At 38.5% G+C, this 7,182-nt stretch overlaps 1 long non-coding RNA gene across 1 annotated transcript; it reads left to right on the forward strand.

The window, feature by feature from the left end:
- Positions 1-1,559: 1,559 nt before the first annotated feature.
- LOC126987412 (uncharacterized) lies at positions 1,560-6,290 on the forward strand. The gene is made up of 3 exons (XR_007740892.1): positions 1,560-1,929; positions 3,005-3,063; positions 4,066-6,290. It is a non-coding gene; the product is annotated as an uncharacterized LOC126987412 (long non-coding RNA).
- The last annotated feature ends 892 nt before the right edge of the window (positions 6,291-7,182 follow it).

A 7,182-nucleotide genomic window follows, 5' to 3' on the forward strand; every position in this document is an offset into this window, starting at 1 on the left:
TATTGTTATATTATTATACCGCAATTATATTACTTTCTCTGCATGTGTGGTTAGATGTGTTTTATGTGTTTAACCTTTCTGTATACATACTGGAATGAACCAAGGAATTGTAGCCCTACTGCCGTTCTTTTAAACTATGTGATCATGTTTTTCTTCCAAGCTCATTGTTTTAGCACGCACGCTGACTTCCATCAGTAATGATGATATATATACACTGAGTCATTGGTTTGTAGGGGGAAAGAGTGGGTGAATATAATTATCTTGGTCTAACTTATACTGTTTATTATACCGCTATTCGCAGCAATATCTTTCTCTGCTCCGATTGCAACGCTGCCTCGTTCAAAAATCATAACACCGCCGCGGCCGCCACGTTTACCAGCCGGAGCCTCAAATCATGTCCCTTTGTGGTGATAAAGAGGACACTGCCTGGTGTGAAGCTACATTTATTACGGAAGGATGCCAGCCGGGGTAAGTGATATATATAAATAATGATAATGTGGAAATTCTAATAATTTTCACGTTGACAGCTGTTCTGAACTTGCTAACTGCATGCCTCCCCTCCTCCCGCGGCAAGAGGCCGAATGGCCTACACACAGCAGCTCCAGGTTCCTCCCCATTACCACCTGTCAGCCTCGTCCATGTAGCTATCCAGTCTACTCTTAAAACAAGCTATCGTCCCTGCACTCACTATGTGATTGCTGAGTCTATTCCATTCCCCCACCACCCTATTACTGAACCAATGCCTGCCCATTTCCCTCCTAAATCTATACTTTTCTAATTTAAGTCAATTACTGCATGTTCTATCTTGCCAAACATCTTATGCAAAAGTTAATCAGCATATCTCCACTCTTTCATCCCTTACACTGATAAACTGGAACAGCCTTCCATTGTCCGCATTACCTCCTGCCTATAATTTGACCTTCAAGAAGAGTGTATCAAGACTCTACTTTTGTCTGTTTGGGAGTGGTGAGTAGTGGGGCTTTTTTTTCTAGTACGCTTTGTTGCTCTTGAGCTGTCTCCTTTGTTTAAAGAAAATAATAGTTAAATAAATGGAAGTTGGCCGCCAATGCTTCCAACACATTTTGGTGCCATATCTACAAGTGGCTGGTGACTGTAAGCATCTCAGCAACCTGCATGCATCTATGCCATTCCTATCATGGTGCATGGAGCAAGCTTCACATAACACTCAGACAGAGACAGTTTAATTATGGTTACATATCAGACTCAGTTTATTGCTCAGTCTATTAGGTGCAGTGCTGTTAATATTGTTAGTGGTAGTAGTACAATTAATGTATTTATTTTAATTAATTTATCAATATTTATTTATTATATTCTTAGTGTTTGAAAATTCCAATACTAGCATTAAAATAAACAAAAATATCAGAAATATATTTATACTCATTAATTATTATTGCTTTTCTTATTATTACTTCCTTCAATGTCCTGGCACTTTGACATCTAGTGTTTTCTGTCTAGCAGCCAAAATTGTGGTCTTTCTGAATGTGTATGTCCTAAGTCTTCATTGGTGTATCTAGCTATATAACAAAATCTGCATCTCTCTCTCTTCTCACCCAGTTGTCCCCGTACATCCTTTCAGTATCCAAAGAATTTCAATTTACATCTTGTAATCACTCAACTAATGCAGTGCAATCCTCATCTCTGTATTTTACCGTGTGGACATACTCTTTCCTTCCATGTTCCACTGTCGTATGTTATTCCACATCTAACACAACCACATCCCAACAGATCCGAACACGTCCGATATCATCCAAGAGAATGTGGCAGCTGAAGGGGGAGAGGCCAAGAAAGAGGCCAAGGGTGAAGACATTTAGCCACCCCCCCTGAAGTACATGGCATCATTCAACCCTCTTGGTGAGCTGCAGGAATGTGCTTCCCATTGCAGTGCACCAGCTCCATGTACTGATTTTGGTATGAATACTTCATCTGGTGTTTGTTGATTGTTGTGATATTAATCTAATTATGACTTCACAAAATAGACTGTGCAAGTCACTTAACACATGCCCTGCTCAACATCACTTTTAAGTTGTAGAATTCCTTCATATGGATGCTAATTTATGTATCCTGAAATGATTGGATATTGATTGTCTTAACATTTTTTTTTTTTTTGTCCATGATCACTGAACCATGTTACGGTATGTCTTTGGGTGTAGATCCAGGAAATGAGTTTTTGGGAGGACATCAGACTTTTTGCGGGTGGAAGGAGCATTAGCATTACCGATTAGCCATTCTAGGCAGTCCTGGTCTTGAAAAACTGGTGGAGTGACCTAAATCAATGGGTATAACGGCCTGGACTTTGTGCCAAAGCATTGTTTTAGCCGCAGCGCGCTTTTGAACTAGTTTTCCTGTATCACTCAGGAACATTGGGGGGGCCTGGGACCCCTTTGGATCCACCAATGTAGCTATGTCTTATAATATATCTCTCCTTTACAGTCTGATGGTGCATCCTTCTAGGTTGTCAAGTTTTAGTAGCTACTCATGAGAAGCATTCCTTATAATGATCATTGATTTCCAGATGGTTTGCACTAAAAAAAGTGTCGTGTAACCTGCCGCAAATAATAATCAGCTGTAGTCAACCCTTGCTTTAAAGAACCAATATGGAGGAAGGGGGTGATGTTATATCCAAAAATCTTTTACATCTGAAGTATCCAACCTTTTTGTGTATAATAAACTTTGTTTGTTACATGAACTTAAAAGTTCACAATTTCCATACATGATTCTTTTTTCCTTGTATTGATGATTAATCCTGACATGTATTTCCATTATCAGTAGGTAATATATAGTAACAAGACAATAATACACATTATAACAATGTATATATTATAGCCCAATGAGTGCACGAGATCATTTACCTCATCAGTGACGCCAAGTCCAGGAGTCCTTCCCTAAATTCTTTGCCCAAATTTGTGACACCAAGTATAATAACTAGTTTTAGTGACCATTTGCATCCATTTTTCACTTTGATTAAAAAATTGCCTCTCAACAGGTGTGAACTTGATGGGGTTGGAGGAAACTTGACTCAGCCATCAAGCTCACCACAATATAGTAAGGAACCTCTTGTTCTCAGTGATAATTTATCCTCTTTAGTTACTATTCCATGTTGCTTTAATCATAACTAATGTGTTGGAAACATTACAGCTTAATAACATACTTCACATCTCTGCATACAAATTGAGTTCATTCAACTGTTACACCAGTAGGCTTCATATCTCAAAAAAAAATGTAAAAAGGTTGAAATTTTGAATGATATATTTAAACTCTTTATTATGTTTCTATGGGTGTAGTACCGTTATGATTAGTCGAATGATCAGCATATGGGTCTTATGTTTTTGGTAGCATAGGTTCAAATTTTGCCATAGGCTGGCAATTGATAGTAACAGTAGTGTCCACAGATATCTACCTGTTTCTTGTTTATCCTGTTCCACTTTAAACCATGACTGGCCAATCTTTGAAGAGGTAGCATAACCTTGAAGTGCCACTAACAAACCTTTGTCCATTCTTCTGATGTGATCCTTTTTTTTTTTTTTCCCACCTGCCTATAGTGCCGGTAGGTTTTCTTCAGGCGCCTGGCGGTCGGCCCAGGCCCGTCATGATGCAGGCAATTTTTTTTATAGTGGTGCCATTTAGTATTGGCTCATGCTGCTGCCCAGAACTCATTCTTGATTCACTTGGATGGTTTAGCAGGGCTTAGGTATGACTAACATTGCAGAAACAGGGAATTTTTATATTTTTAGTGTGGCAACACATTGACAAATGTTTTAGTATGGACTGAACATCAAAGATATATATGGTAAATGGGTGCTTGTAGATCTTGACATTATATCTGTCAAGAGTCTCCAGTTGTATCCTCTCCCTCATCTCTCCTGAAAATATTACTCTTGTCAGGCAATCTAAGTGAAGCCTTACATCGATGCTGGCGTGCAGACATAATGTCAATGCTTAAATTCACTGTCCTTATAGCACTGAAAATAATGCAATTACATGCACATATTTTATTATTTAGAATTGTGATTAATTGTGATTAAATATTTTTTCATGTATTTTCAGACATGAAAAGTGAAAATTGCTGCACACAACAGTCTGTCGTCTGCACCGGGAGGCAAGGCAGCTCAAAGCCCAGGCTGTTACAAATCCTGGGCAGTTTTTACCCAGAGCCAGCAATTTTTTAGATCCAATAGGGATGGATTTTTTATGAGGTCAGGTTCAACATGCTGCAAGATGCCAAGATCTAAGCCTAGTAGGAGATATGGGTTACAAGAGAGGAGGTTTGCTCTGGCCTTATACTATCAGAGTCCAAATGCTAATAGATTTCTGAGCACAGTATTTCACTTGTCTTCAGTTTCAACACTTCAATCATGACTCAGGGGTATTTCAGTACATGTTGGCTGGAGCAAACAGACTCTGACAGCCCTGCAGCAAAGAGCACAGGCTTTGTCAAAAGAAGAGAAACTTCGTGGGATTTGCCATTATTTAGTATTACTCTTGTTACGCCAAGAATTTTTTTCCATATACTTTGCCAAATATTGCAAGTAATGCACCATTGTTGGGCTTGCTTGTTATAAATCATATCTTGTTCAATTAACAGGCTTTGGGTGTCTGCCACTTTCCAGTTGTAATGCAAGGAATCATTTATCTTCCCTGCTAGATATCACATGTAATGCACCATTGTTGGTTTTGCCTGTTATAAATCAGATCTTGTTCAGTTAACAAGCTTTAGGTGTCTGCCACTTTCCAATTGTAATGCAAGGAATCCCCTGCCAGATATCGCATGTAATGCACCATTGTTGGTTTTGCCTATTATAAATCAGATCTTGTTCAGTTCACAAGCTTTGAATATCTGCCATTGTTTATTTCAGGTGTAATGCTTGGAAGCATTTGTTCTTCCCTACCCAACAGTACGCAATACTTTATTGTGGATTTTGCCTGTTATATTTAATCTTGTTCAGGTAGCAAGCTTTTGGTGTCTGCCTTACCTAATATGTCCTGCAGTGACACTTGGCTTGGTTTCATAATGTGAAATACAGCATGTAATTTCATCACACTAAGTGTCTATCATCACGTGTCTGGCATCAATGTGGCTTCCAGGACTAATCTTGTTTGTATTACAGCTTGCAAATTTTTTTCTGCTTTATATGATATACATAATCACATAGGTATGATTTACAAAATGTAATGGCAGTTGATATTCTTGACTAATGCCTCATAAACCTTGTGAAAAATAATGCTTTTTTGAGGGTGGGGGGGGTGGGGGGGCAGAGAGTGGTTTGTTTGGTTGGCCAGTTCAAGGAGTTTCATATCAAATGATTTTATTACATCCAACTTTAATGTGTGCTAAAAACATATATTTTATTACATCCAACTTTAATGTGTGCATAAAACATATATTTTATTACATCCAACTTTAATGTGTGCTTCCTGCAATAAATGCTACATGTTTACTGATGTAGCCTATGAAATACATATCACTCTCTGCCCTGTAATTTGGTGTGTCACATACTGCAGCATAACTTTCCTGCTATTTTCTTACACTATGAGTTGCCTTATTTTGTCTCATTTGCTTTTATCATATGTGCCTCTGCTGCATAGTTGTGTCTACTGAGCTTAATATCTTCTTGACCCTGACACCAAGGTCAGAGCTTGTGAGATCATACCGTGTCCTACATTCCATTTTCACCTCCAGGCTCGCCTGTCTCCCAGGACCACCAAGTTATTGCATTCCATTTAAGACAACTCATGTGTTACCTTCTTGATGTCCTCCATCATGTATTTCAGCATGTTTTATGATGCTTTGCTCTTATATTGATGTGCCTTGCAACATTTTTATACAGTTTTTATTGTATATAACGCACCATTGTTGGTTTTGCCTGTTATAAATTGGGTCATGTTCAGTTAACAAGCTTTGAGTGTCTCCCATTGTTTATTTCAGTTGTAATGCTTAGAAGCTTTTATTCTCTGCCTTGTCAAGCAGTATGCAATGCATGCCATTATCTGGTACTTGTACAGTTAGTATGATATTTTTACTCAGCTAAGAGCATTTTGCAAAAGGTAAAGGTAAGGCTGGGGGCATACGCTGTAGCAGCGCGTGGCCTCGGTGCTCATCTCTGTAACATTGGCCCTTGAGCCTGTGGTGTTAGGGAACCCATTACCCTGGGACACAGGACCAGTGTGACATCCAGGTTACCACAGTTGCAAAGGCCTTATAGTAATTTAGCATGCATAGAATGTTGTATGCTTTGCTTGTATTTAAAGCACTGGATATGTTTGCTACACACACACACACACACACACACACACACATATATATATATATATATATATATATATATATATATATATATATATATATATATATATATATATATATATATATATATATATATATATATATATATTAGCAAATGCTTTCAACATCATATTTTTCCTAAAAAAACAAATTGATATAGTGTAGATAATACCTAATAAAACACAAGAACAAATATATTTTTCTTTACCCCATTAGTAAATCATTTTACAATAAAAAAAATAAGTGAAGGCTGGATAGGGTGCTGTGGCAGGTACTTCAAAAATAGTTAAGCTACCCCTGAAAAGTGACGTTTTTGGTGGGCTGCAATAGATGGCGCTACTTCCGCACGCCCGAGGAATTACTACATACCACTATCTCTTCGTATATAGTCTCTTTGGTGATAACTGTGTCTCGTACATATGTTAATTTCTTGTACTTTGGCCAGACAATTCCTATATATAGCTAATAAAGAAAAAAACGTACGTGCTTGGAGTGAGTCTGGGTAACTGAGGTGTTCACATGCGCCGCGAGACGCTGAGTCGGCAGGCGTTAGCTTGGTCTAAAAGCTTACACACTGACCACACCCACACCCACTGACTTCACGACATCATCACCTATTCCGTTACCTGCTACCAAGGTCTGTTCGTGACGTAGGTTGACTCACAAGGAGTATAACAACAGTACTATGGCACAAAGTGAGTATGGGTTTACGGAGCCACAGGAAAATTTTATTACTGATGTTATCGGTGATTCCTTGCGAGATGTTGATGTGTTTCCTGATCCATTATCAGAGAGTGAGGCAGAAGGAAGCGAATTTGAATATCAGGATGATGCTGCAGAGGTAGATGAATGGATTCCTAACAGACATAGGAAACAGTTAG

Source organism: Eriocheir sinensis, chromosome 64 (assembly GCF_024679095.1).
Source record: "Eriocheir sinensis breed Jianghai 21 chromosome 64, ASM2467909v1, whole genome shotgun sequence".
Taxonomy (NCBI): domain Eukaryota; kingdom Metazoa; phylum Arthropoda; class Malacostraca; order Decapoda; family Varunidae; genus Eriocheir; species Eriocheir sinensis.